Here is a 12,799-nt window from a genome sequence, read left to right as displayed (position 1 = left end):
CTAAAAAAAATAACGTTTCAATCATCTATAATCACCGATGTTCTCTCTTTCTTTTCTGTGACGCCCAGCCTCTCCCACTTTTCTTTCTTACGGAGAAACCCTAGCCTTAATCCTTTCTGCCTCTGATCTTCCCTTTCTCCCTTTTCTTTTTTCCTCATGATTTTTTTTATTATATCTTGATTCGTAGGTTTTATTTTCTGGAAATTTTATTCTAACCCGTGCTCATGTTTTTGTGTTTGTTTGTTGCAGTGGTTCATGTTTATAATCTCACAGTCGAGTGATTGCACTCCCGTGTTGGGTAGGGTTCTGATTTACTATCTTTAGCTCTTCACTCTTCTGCATCAAATAATTGGTGGTTTTCTTTCGCTGTTTATTTTTCCTTCACCATGGTCAGGTGTAGCTCTCTGAATCCCAGTCAGAGCATAAAAACCAAGCCCTAAATTTCTTCTCATCCCTTCCCAAATCTCTTATGATAAAATTGAAAAAAATCTTTTCTCCCAGTTGTCTTACAGCATATCACATGATAGCATATTGGGTAGGGTTCTGATTTACTATCTTTAGCTCTTCACTCTTCTGCATCAAATAATTGGTGGTTTTCTGTCGCTGTTTATTTTTCGTTCACCATGGTCAGGTGTAGCTATGGCACAAGATTTTCAAGCTTTCTGAATCCCAGTCAGATCATAAAAACCAAGCCCTAAATTTCTTCACATCCCTTCCCAAATCTCTTATGTCATGAAAATTATTTTTCTGGATTTTTGATAAAATTGAAAAAAATCTTTTCTCCCAGTTGTCTTAAGACATATCACATGATAGCAATGCGGAGTAGTAAGTATGATGCTTGCAGAAGAAAAGGAAGGAATTTGCGAGTAAAGGAATGATCGTGGAGGTTGTAAAGGTTATGCATATCCTGGACCCCAGCTTCTTTGAGCATAATCCTATTCCTCTTCTTCATATCATCTTTGTGTAGATTCTTTGTTTTGTAGGGATTATGAACACTGGTGCAAAATATTGTTAATAGAAATGTATGAGATTCTTATCTGCGAAATTTAAAACTGTTTGCAAGAACTGAAGGGTGGAAATTCTTAAGAGCTAATAGATCGAAATCCAGCAATTCTGAAGAGCTAATGATGCTTTTCATGAACATGAAATCCAGCTATTCCCTGGTCAAATTGAATGGGCAAGTCTTATAGACTTTTCACAATTAATTTGAGAGGCATGGTGGTGTGTTGGTTTAGTCATTGTTCATTTCTTTAATTATTTGTAAATCTAATTTTGGAATTAAGATCAAGTGATATGAAAGATGTGGTACAGGTCTCTATAGATACTTTTCAATGTAGTTTAATATGGATACTTTTCATTGACTAATGCTAGAAACAATCATACAGACTTCAATTTCTTTTTGTTGACTAATGCTAGAGATATTTCTACAGGGATCCAATTTATTTATATTGAGGCATATAGACGGAGTCATGGAGATGTTTTTAGCATTAGTTTCTGCAATGGTTCCCAAAATTAAAACTAATGGGGTGAAAATTGTGCAGTACGTAAGTAATTTAATTACAAAGGTATTCAAACAAGCCAGTATAAGTGAATTTCAGGTTCTTCTTTGGTCTAGATACTCTAAACATACAGACTTTTACGGTCCTAAATGTGCATTTGTTTTAGACCACAGATGGCGTTCTCTACTGGACAGTTAATATACACAATCCCCTCCGCATGGGAGAGAGATTAATTTTTTTTAATGAACTCAATCAGATTCAGTTCCTTAATGGTTCATATGGGTTCATTTCTTTTTTTCCCATACCTTATTTGCTGGCTATAATTAGTCATGTTCATATATTATTGCTGTATAGGTTTTAAATCCGAAAAAAGTAAAAAGTGTTCAGTAGTGGCATTTTAGTCACCCCTACAAGGATTAATTACACATGGATATTGGTGTCATCCCCTGATGCCTATTTTGATTTTGGTCACTACCCTTTAGACTTTAGCACTTAATTTGGTCCATAATGAAGTATGGTACAGATTTCAACCACGTCTTCTATCCTTTCTCCGCTAATATTGGTAGTATAGGCATGTCTTCTATGAAGCTTAGGAATATTTAACTAACTCAATGAGAATTGAACTCATTCATGATTATTCTTACAGTTTGGTGGTTGTTTTCCAAGTCAATAAGTATTACTGTTCTGTTATTCTTTATACATCTCTTGAACTTTCAGTTCTATTTCCATTGCATGGTATTTGTACACAATCTAGAAATAGATGGATATCTAACCTGCCACTTCTTTATTTTAGATGATGATTTTCCAAGTTAATTGTAATGTTGATGTTGGGTTTCTTTTGTTGAAATTAGGAGGAAGATTCTGAATTGATTATGATAACCGGACAGGTAGCTTTCTGTTGACAAGGATATAATCAGAGGAATGCAGGTAAATGACTTTGTATAAAAATTGACTGAATCGACGAATTTAAGTATCTGCTTACAGTTACAGGGAACAATTTTGCAGGAAAATTGTGACCTAGATACATTCTTAAGGTCATTTACTTATTTAGATTATGAAGAAGTATATTTGTTTCAACGACAATGTGAAATTTTAACTTCACATTTTTTATTCTTATCTTCTGTTCCATTCTTTAGCATAAGCCCATGTTGGAGGCAGGAAATGTTTCCGACAAATATGGCCACGGCGGGAAGAGAAGCTGTTCATGATGTTGCTATGAGTTGAGCATCCAGATATTAGAATGCCACCACTATTTGGCATGATGCTCCTTTTGGACAAAAGTTTGGACACATCGTCTACATAGAAAACTAAAGTTATTCGTGGACAGGCTGCCGGTGCTGCTGCTAAGGCAGACAAGCTTAGTTCATGGCTGTATAGATATTAGTGTGTAAAGAGAACTAAAATTAGGTCTCTTTGTGAACCACACGGTCTGTTGTTTGACAAAATACCGAATGTAACAACTTTATTTGGTGTAAGTACTCACTGTGGAAGTCAGTTCAACAATACTATCAGAAAATGACCGCAATAATATCAAAAGTATTTGGGTGCTCAAATGAAATATCATTAGGATTCTGCAATACTGGAAATATTTGGGTGCTCTATGACTCAGACGAGTGGTTGAACTTCAAAACCATCATATATGCACTGCTTAAACAAAGATGATAATGGGAATCTATACAACATTTGAAAAGTAATTAAGGAATTTATCGAAGTTGTGAAGTATGTACCATTTAGTCATCTGGACACAGAATATACTTTTATTTACAAAATATCTTAGGCCCATGCAACGCACGGGCGCAGCATCTAGTTGCTATTTATAGAAATAACACTTTGTAAAATATGCTCATATTTTTCTTCGTAAATAAGGTTTGTTAAATTCATTGTTGGGTTTCTCCCTCGTCAATATCAATAGTTATGATCTTCTAGGATTTATAATTACTCAATCTTTTCAAAAAAAAATACTGTAAAAAAATTTAGGAATTCGGATTTATATGATGCAACAATGCCATATTTAGTGTATTGAAATCCCCATATTCATTACGTGAATCGATGGAGCATATTATTTGCATTGTTTGGGCCTATTCTTTTGTCTTTTAGTGTTTTATACTAACTGTTAATTGGAATTCTATATACATAATCCAGAGCTCCAAAACATATAAATAAGATCCTTCTCGATGATGGTAGAAAATGAGATGGCGTATATATGGAAATTCACCTTTATACGTTGGATTTATGGAGTATTGTTGATGACATCCGCTTTTAGCTTGGCTGCATAAAGGTATGTGTACACGTCTACATTGTGTGTTTATAGTATGACCGGCACCATAAAACGTACTGGAGTTACTCTCTCATCTTCACCCAGCCAGGATAAAAGATGGTTATTAATCCAAACATGTCTTTTCACCTACTTACTGACTCGGGGGTATCGACAACTTTATTGACGTTATCATCGACCTTTGATAGTCAGCGTATGTAGATATAAGTGTTAGGTTATGTGAAAATGCAACTAACCGATAAAAGCAGAATTAGGTATATACGTACATCTATTTGATTAAGGATCAACACAGTAAAATTATTTCAAAATAGTGATCATAAATACATGACCCAACCACTTCTTCCCGAAATCTTCCGGGTATAACATGCAATATTTCCACCAAACGGTCTTTAAGACTACACAAAATGACAAAGTGTTCTATAAACAACCTTGCGCTGGAACTGCGTCTCGTAATTAAATGTACATGTTTCAGGTGTTTGAAATGTACGGACATTGTTCTATATATATAAAGAAAATTAACAGTTATAAGCGAATTCCCGTCAAGAACACATACACAAACACAAAATGAAAGTGCATCAAAACATGATAGTTGAAGATCTGCTTACCCCTTCAATTCCATCAATTCCATCAGAAAGACATCAGAGAAAACTTTGTAGATTTTAACGAAGTAGTCCTGAAAACTATAGAGTACCCCAATCTCAAAATCCTTCCCGCAAAGTCTCTCTTAATGCTTCTGATGATCACTTGTCGGTGCTGGAAGAAGTTGCAGATCTGCATACCTGATAGTGTCACCATCCTATTCATCATTCTGATCCTTACCCATGTCATCACCTTCCTCACTTGCAATCAAAACAACGTTCCCATCAATATCCAAACCCTCAATCAATTTTCCTTCAGAGTTCACATTCAACGGCTCTGCCATTGTACTTGCAAACATTAGAGGAAGGGCCTTCTCTTGTAAGTAAAGTTGATACATCATCAAATCAACTTTAGTTTGTCTCTCTCCCTCCTTTTCTTAATCAGTCTTTGGATCACTGCTTTCCTCCTCATCTTCTTGATTTTCAGCCTCATTTTATTCTCCTATTTGCACCTCCGGGTTCTCTCCTATCTTCTCTCTCTTTGTAATCTTACACCCTGAGCGTCAACCTTCCTTACCCACAATTTGAACTCGGCATCATTCTTCTGCCTCTCTCTCTCAAACTTCTCCTCTCTCAATTTCCTTGCTGTAATCTCCTGCTCTAAGGATGTATTCAGTTTCTCCATATCCCCTCGAGATAAAATCTGTACATATTTTACTGTAAACCCTAAATGCAATGAGGGATCATCATTGCATGCATCCCCCAATGTCGCACTGTTTCCTTGAGCCGCCATTTCTCTCAATTTTTTTGCCGCAATCTCTTGCTCTAAGGATGTTTTCAGTCTCTCCATATCCCCTAGATATAAAATCTGTACCAGTTTTGTTGCAAAATCTAAATTTGGTGAGGGATCATTGCATGCAGCACCATTTATAGCATTGTTTCCTTCATAAGCTATTTCTTAATCCTTTTCTTTCTGCAGTCTTTTTCTTTTCCTCTACTGGTTAAATTACTAGATATTTTGGTTTCATCAGTTTTTTCTCATTTGATTTATAGAGTGTTTAAGAGTCGCATTAATGCTTATTCAAGGTGTTTGGTTAACCTACACACTCACTACACCAAATTCCCGAATTAGTAACAACAATTCGTAAAGGCTTTGTGGCCGTTACAAAATTCCCGTGACGAAACATTCGTAACAAGCTATATCCGTTACTAATCTTTAAAAAAATTGTAACAAGGCTAGCCGTTACGAAATTTTTTATAGGCGTGCGAGACACACGCTTGGTCACACATGGGTCGTAACAATTGGAGTATGTGCGTGTGCCATTCACATGCGTGCTTTCTAGCCTTTCATCTAGACCGTGTATTCCTAAACTGATATTTCTACCCTTCATTCTCTTCTCGAGATGCATCTCAATCATAAAACCTAAGAATATACATCTTATCTTTTTCTCTCCGCCTCATCATCCCTCTTCCTGTCTCTCTTTCATCGTTCCTCCTCTCTTTATCGATCTCTCAGAAGAAAGAGGTGTTAGAAAAAACGCTTTAAAATTACCAATTTTTCCATGGACTATGTTTTGATCCCTAGACCTATTTCCCATTAATTGTTTTTTCTTTTGAATAGATAAAACAATAGTCCCACATTGACTAAAATCTAAAGAGTTTTAGACATAAATACCATAGAATTGGCTATAAGGGCATGGCCCTTGGGTCATTAGACTTTTGTGCTTGGAGGGAAGGCTTAGACTAGGGCAAGGTTGCCTTTCCCGTACGCACGGTGCTTCGCACAGAAGCACGCACGCCGCCGCCGTCCGGTCGGTCGGTCGGGTCGGGTCGGGCTCGGGTTCGGGTGTGGGTGTGTGTGTGGGTGTGGGTGTGGGTGTGGGTTCATTAGATTCTATCTTTTTGCTGAAACTTTTGGTACGTGTTTTACACACATGTAGAAGAATCTTCTTCTTTGTCTGCACATGTTTGTCTTGGCTTTCTTGTCTGTACGTGTTTGTCTTGCTTTCCTTGTCTGCACATGTTTGTCCTGGCTTTCTTGTCTGTACGTATTTGTTTGGGTTTCTTGTCCGTACATGTTTGGCTTGGCTTCTTGACAACACACTGCTCTAAGCCTGACAAAAGCAACACTGTTTTTAACCCAACATTACCAGTATTTCTGTCATACGCATGGTTTGGTTGCATGCATTTTTCCTCTCGTTTGTAACGTCTTAAACACTATATAAGGGAGGAGTCTTGAGATCATTTGATACACCACAGAGAAACATCTCTTCTACTCTCCCTCTGTTTTTCTGTAAACATTTCTTCTACTGTTTTAAGTTCTGCCAAGCTCTAAGGGTACCCTCATTGTATGCTACATTGAGGGGTACTAACTGTAGTTGTATCCTGGAGGTGACTCGCCAACTGCTGTAGCATCTCAGAGGAGTGGCAGGCGATATTGCCTTTAGGACAACGTAGTTTACGTGCCTCTACATTCTCTGTGCAGCAACATCAGCAACATTATTTTGAGCTAAGTATCTTCTTCTCAGTTACATTATTAGTACTTTCTCCAACAATCTAAAGGCAATATCCTCTTTACTATATTTTGTAACAACATGGGAAAGAGTACTGTAGACAAACCCCCAAAGTTTAGTGGCAAAGACTTTAAACGATGGCAGTCCAAAATGTTATTCTTCTTAAAAGACCAAAGGCTAGATGAAGTTGCCTTAGAAAGACCCTCAAGAAGGCTTCATGACCGTGGTTATGAAGATAGACTGGATAGGTGGACTAGAAAAATTACATGTGCAAAAACCATATTCTTAACTGTCTGGATGACTCCTTGTACGACTTTTATAATGCAAAAGAGAATTTTACTGCTTTTGATTTATGGGAAGCCCTAGAAGAAAAATATCTTGCTGAAGCTGCTGGAAGCAAGAAGTTCTTGGTGGCTAGGTTCCTGGAATATAAGATGACTGATGAAAAGCCTGTTGTAGAACAATTCGTCGAACTCCAGCTACTCATCAACGAAATTCTTGCTGAAGGCATGCATATTGATGAATCTCTACAAGTATCTGCAGTGATTGAAAAGCTACCACCCTCATGGAACGAGTACAAGAGGAGGCTGCGACACAAGAATCGTGAAATCACCATGGTGGAGCTGGGGAAAAAGATCCAGGTGGAGGAACTTCTGTGCTGCAAGGACAAGAGCCTGATGCTGAGCAAAGACATGTCAAACAAAGCTCATGTCCTGGACGATAATGCTGCGTCAAAGAAAAGCACGGAGAATCCAGCAAAAATGGTAAACGTAACAAACAACGTAACTCCAAAGGTAACCATCTTAAGCCAAAGGGTGGTGTCTCCAAAAACACCATCAAAGGCGACTGCTATAACTGTGGGAAAACTGGTCATATGGCCAAAGATTGCAGGGCACCTAAAAAGACCAAAAATGATCCTAAACAGAAAAATAAGGCAAACGTAGTAGATGATTCTGGATATTTTACTGGCATGGTGTCTGAAGTCAACCTTGTCTCTAATGTGACCAATGTGAGAGACTGGTGGCTTGATTCTGGAGCCACTAGGCATGTCTGTAAATTCAGAAATGCTTTCTCCTCCTATAACAAAGTAGGACGATGAGAAATTGTTTATGGGAAACTCTTCTACCTCTAAAGTGGTGGGAAAAGGCAAGGTTGAATTGAAACTCACTTCAGGAAAAACTCTCGCATTGAATGACGTGTATCACGTCCCGGACATATGCAAGAATCTTATCTCAGAAACCATCTTACTTGGGAAAGGTTTTAAATTTGTAGCTGAGTCTAACAAGGTTGTAATCTCTAAAGGTGGTGATTTCGTAGGAAAAGGATATGTCACTGATAACATGATTAAGCTTAGTGTACTTTCTTTGAACTTGAATGATAATGCATCTTCTTCTGCTTATGTTTGTGACTCCTCACATGTTTGGCATGATAGACTAGGACATGTTAATTTCAAATCTATTGAAAGACTTGCTAAATTAGGCTGCATTCCTAAAATAAACTTTGACAGAGGTCATAAATGTGAAATTTGTGTTGAATCTAAATTGCTAGAAAACCCTTTAACAAAAAGGTTGAACGTAGTACAACTCCCCTAGAACTAATCCACTCAGATTTGGGAGATTTGAAATCAACACCAACTAGAGGAGGTAAAAAATGGTACATCACTTTTATAGATGATCACTCAAGATACTGTCAGGTTTATCTTCTTAGAAGTAAAGATGAAGCCTTAGACGCTTTCAAATTATATAAACTTGAAGTAGAAAACCAAAGAGGTGTTACTATTAAAACTCTTAGGTCGGACCGAGGCGGTGAGTATGTGATACCTATAGGAGAATTCTGCAAACTTAATGGCATCATTCATGAAACTACTGCACCTTCTTCACCTGAGTCGAATGGAGTAGCTGAAAGGAAAAACCGAACACTCATAGATATGGTGAACGCTATGTTAGCTAGTTCAGGGCTACCTTCGAACCTGTGGGGGGAAGCAATTCTCTCTGCTTGCTATATCTTGAACCGAGTTCCATTTAAGAAATCCGACAAAACTCCATATGAGTTATGGAAAGGAAGACAACCGTCCTATGCATACTTTAAAGTGTGGGGGTGTTTGGCCAAGGTGGCCACTCCTCGTTCCAAGAAAACCAAACTAGGACCTAAAACTGTAGATTGTGTTTTCCTAGGATATCCTGAGCACACTAGTGCTTATAGGTTCATGGTAATTGGTGAGAACACCATAATGGAATCCAGAGATGCAGTGTTTTTCGAACACATTTTCCCTTTAGGGTCTGGACCTCATAAAAGGGTCCGCGATGATCTCTCAGATGTTCCTTCGACTAGTCAACCCCCGTCTCTAGATGCTGAAACCGAACCTAGAAGAAGTAAGAGGGTCAGAACCGAGAAAGGTTTCGGTCCAGATTTTGTGACTCTTACGGTAGAGTCTGAACCCCAAACCTATAAGGAAGCTATGACTTCTCCGGAAGCTCCCTTCTGGGAAGAAGCTTCAAATAATGAGTGGGATTCCATTCAACAAAATGAAACTTGGGAGCTTGTAGACTTACCTCCTGGTAGTAAAACCATAGGTTGCAAGTGGGTCTTCAAAAGGAAACTTAGAACAGATGGAACTATAGAAAAACACAAAGCTAGGTTGGTAGCTAAGGGGTACAGACAACAGGAAGGATTAGATTTCTTTGATACCTATTCACCGGTCACTAGAATCACTTCTATCCGGATGCTGATTGCTATTGCTTCTATTTATGATTTGCATATACATCAGATGGATGTTAAAACTGCTTTTTTATATGGTGAATTGAATGAAGAAATTTATATGGACCAACCTGAAGGTTTTGTTGTGAAAGGTTTTGAAGATAAAGTATGCAAACTGAAAAAATCTTTGTATGGTTTAAAACAAGCACCTAAACAGTGGCATGAAAAATTTAATCATGTAATGATATCTAATGGCTTCAAGGTTAATGAATCTGATAAATGTGTTTACATTAAATCTGTGGATGATTCTCATGTTATTGTGTGCCTATATGTTGATGATATGCTCATATTAGGTAGTAACCTTGATAGTATTAATACCACTAAAAGCATGCTTAACGAAAACTTTGACATGAAAGACTTAGGCCCTGCTGATGTAATCTTAGGGATGAAAATCAGAAAGATGTCTGATGGATATAGTCTTAGTCAATCTCATTATGTTGAAACTGTGCTTAAGAGATTTAATCATGAAAATGCTAAACCTGCAACTACTCCTTATGATCCCAATTGCAAATTGAAAAAGAACAAGGGTGAGGTATTTATCAACTTGAGTATTCTCGTGTTATTGGCAGTCTTATGTATTTAATGAACTGTACAAGACCTGATATTGCCTATACTGTGAGTAGATTAAGCAGGTACACTTGCAACCCTGGGCAGGATCACTGGAATGCTCTCTACAGAGTTCTACGGTACCTGAGAGGAACTTCAAACTATTGCTTAAGTTTTGGGAAGTATCCTGCTGTGCTAGAAGGGTATTGTGATGCTAACTGGATATCAGACTCAGATGAGTGCAAATCCACTAGTGGGTACATCTTCACACTTGGTGGTGCGTCTGTGTCATGGAAGTCTACCAAACAGACATGTATAGCCCGATCCACCATGGAGTCTGAGTTTATAGCCTTGGAGAAAGCTGGAGAGGAAGCTGAATGGATACGAGGTTTCCTGGGTGGAATTCCACTCTGGCCCAAGCCTGTGTCTTCGATCGCAATCCACTGTGACAGTCAAGCTGCTATTGGATGCGCAAAGAATAGTGTATACAACGGAAAGTCTATACATCTTCGAAGAAGACACAAGACAGTGAAACAACTACTCTCTACTGGCATCATCTCTATAGACTTTGTAAGGTCTAAAGAGAATATTGCAGATCCTTTGACGAAAGGGTTATCTAGAGAGGTAGTTAGATCCACATCGAAGGGGATGGGACTCAAGCTCATAGAATAAATCGCCATGAAGGACACTCAACCTTGTGAACGGAGCTCCAAGATCAAGGTTCAATGAGATAACTAATTTTTGGTGATGTCGAGAGAAGCACTATCTTTGTCCCTCCCTATGGTGTAACCGTATGATAGTGCTGCCTGCATGTTTTAGGATGATCTGTCAAGATCTTAATGAGTTCCATGGCTTTGCTTAAAGCGGAGTGTGGCAGGACACTCTTAATGGACTCACCTATGTGGATGTTGGAAGTGGGGCCGCTTCCTATGAGAATTTGAGCTTTTTCTCTAGAGACATTCATTAAGTCCGGGATTTAGCCCACGGCCAAAACGGGCACAACGGCAAGAGCTTGGCAGCTTTCTTTTTCTTTGAGACATCAAAGTGTGGTTGTTATTTCTGAATTGCACTCACTGTTGACGGTTCAAGACATTGTGTTCACCGAAACAACAAGCAGTTCCGGTAACCTCTCACTATGTTAAGGTTCAATCTCTGGGACACCTTAGCCTAATATTGATGTATTATGTTTTCTCGTATTTCGTCGATATGTTTTATCATTCATGTGGGGGATTGTTAGAAAAAACGCTTTAAAATTACCAATTTTTCCATGGACTATGTTTTGATCCCTAGACCTATTGCCCATTAATTGTTTTTTCTTTTGAATAGATAAAACAATAGTCCCACATTGACTAAAATCTAAAGAGTTTTAGACATAAATACCATAGAATTGGCTATAAGGGCATGGCCCTTGGGTCATTAGACTTTTGTGCTTGGAGGGAAGGCTTAGACTAGGGCAAGGTTGCCTTTCCCGTACGCGCGGTGCTTCGCACAGAAGCACGCACGCCGCCGCCGTCCGTCCGGTCGGTCGGTCGGGTCGGGTCGGGCTCGGGTCGGGTGTGGGTGTGGGTGTGGGTTCATTAGATCCTATCTTTTTGCTGAAAATTTTGGTACGTGTTTTACACACATGTAGAAGAATCTTCTTCTTTGTCTGCACATGTTTGTCTTGGCTTTCTTGTCTGTACGTGTTTGTCTTGCTTTCCTTGTCTGCACATGTTTGTCCTGGCTTTCTTGTCTGTACGTATTTGTTTTGGGTTTCTTGTCCGTACATGTTTGGCTTGGCTTCTTGACATCACACTGCTCTAAGCCTGACAAAAGCAACACTGTTTTTAACCCAACATTACCAGTATTTCTGTCATACTCATGGTTTGGTTGCATGCATTTTTCCTCTCGTTTGTAACGTCTTAAACACTATATAAGGGAGGAGTCTTGAGCTCATTTGATACACCACAGGGAAACATCTCTTCTACTCTCCCTCTATTTTTCTGTAAACATTTCTTCTACTGTTTTAAGTTCTGCCAAGCTCTAAGGGTACCCTCATTGTATGCTACATTGAGGGGTACTAACTGTAGTTGTATCCTGGAGGTGACTCGCCAACTGCTGTAGCATCTCAGAGGAGTGGCAGGCGATATTGCCTTTAGGACAGCGTAGTTTACGTGCCTCTACATTCTCTGTGCAGCAACATCAGCAACATTATTTTGATCTAAGTATCTTCTTCTCAGTTACATTATTAGTACTTTCTCCAACAAGAGAGCCTAAGATTTTTCTTCTTCTTCGTCTTCTTCTTCGATGTTCTTCTATTTCTTTCTTCTCAACTTCTTCTTTTTCGTTGTTTTTCGCTTTTTTTCTTCTCAAAAGCATGAATTGAGAAATCGTTCATATTAATTAAGAAGAAATCTGGAGAAGTAAATGGATCAGGAAGGTGTTACTGAGTTTGTGAATTTGGTTTTGGTTAGGGTTATTATTGATTGAAGAACGAAGAATCAGTAAGAAATAGAGTTATGGTTTCTGCAATTAGTATTGAGTTTGTGGCATGAGTTGCAGGCAAGGATGAATAGGATAATGGTCGAACTGGCGGTGTTAACTGGGATAATTATGTCATCCAGAAGGTATATGTATTATTTCGTCCCTATT

At 38.5% G+C, this 12,799-nt stretch overlaps 1 long non-coding RNA gene across 3 annotated transcripts; it reads left to right on the top strand.

Moving 5' to 3' along the window:
• Window positions 1-3,021, top strand: LOC113333469. Of its 3 annotated transcripts, none has more exons than XR_003352028.1 (3): window positions 3-1,544; window positions 2,351-2,426; window positions 2,636-3,021. It is a non-coding gene; the product is annotated as an uncharacterized LOC113333469 (long non-coding RNA). The 3 variants fall into 3 exon arrangements; XR_003352027.1 differs by having other exon boundaries at window positions 3-1,565; XR_003352026.1 differs by having other exon boundaries at window positions 1-2,426.
• The last annotated feature ends 9,778 nt before the right edge of the window (window positions 3,022-12,799 follow it).

The sequence above is a fragment of the Papaver somniferum genome, unplaced genomic scaffold, assembly GCF_003573695.1.
Source record: "Papaver somniferum cultivar HN1 unplaced genomic scaffold, ASM357369v1 unplaced-scaffold_133, whole genome shotgun sequence".
NCBI classification, from domain to species: Eukaryota; Viridiplantae; Streptophyta; class Magnoliopsida; order Ranunculales; family Papaveraceae; genus Papaver; species Papaver somniferum.
The sequence above is the reverse complement of the archived record's forward strand: the minus strand, read 5'-3'. Positions and strand labels throughout refer to the sequence as shown.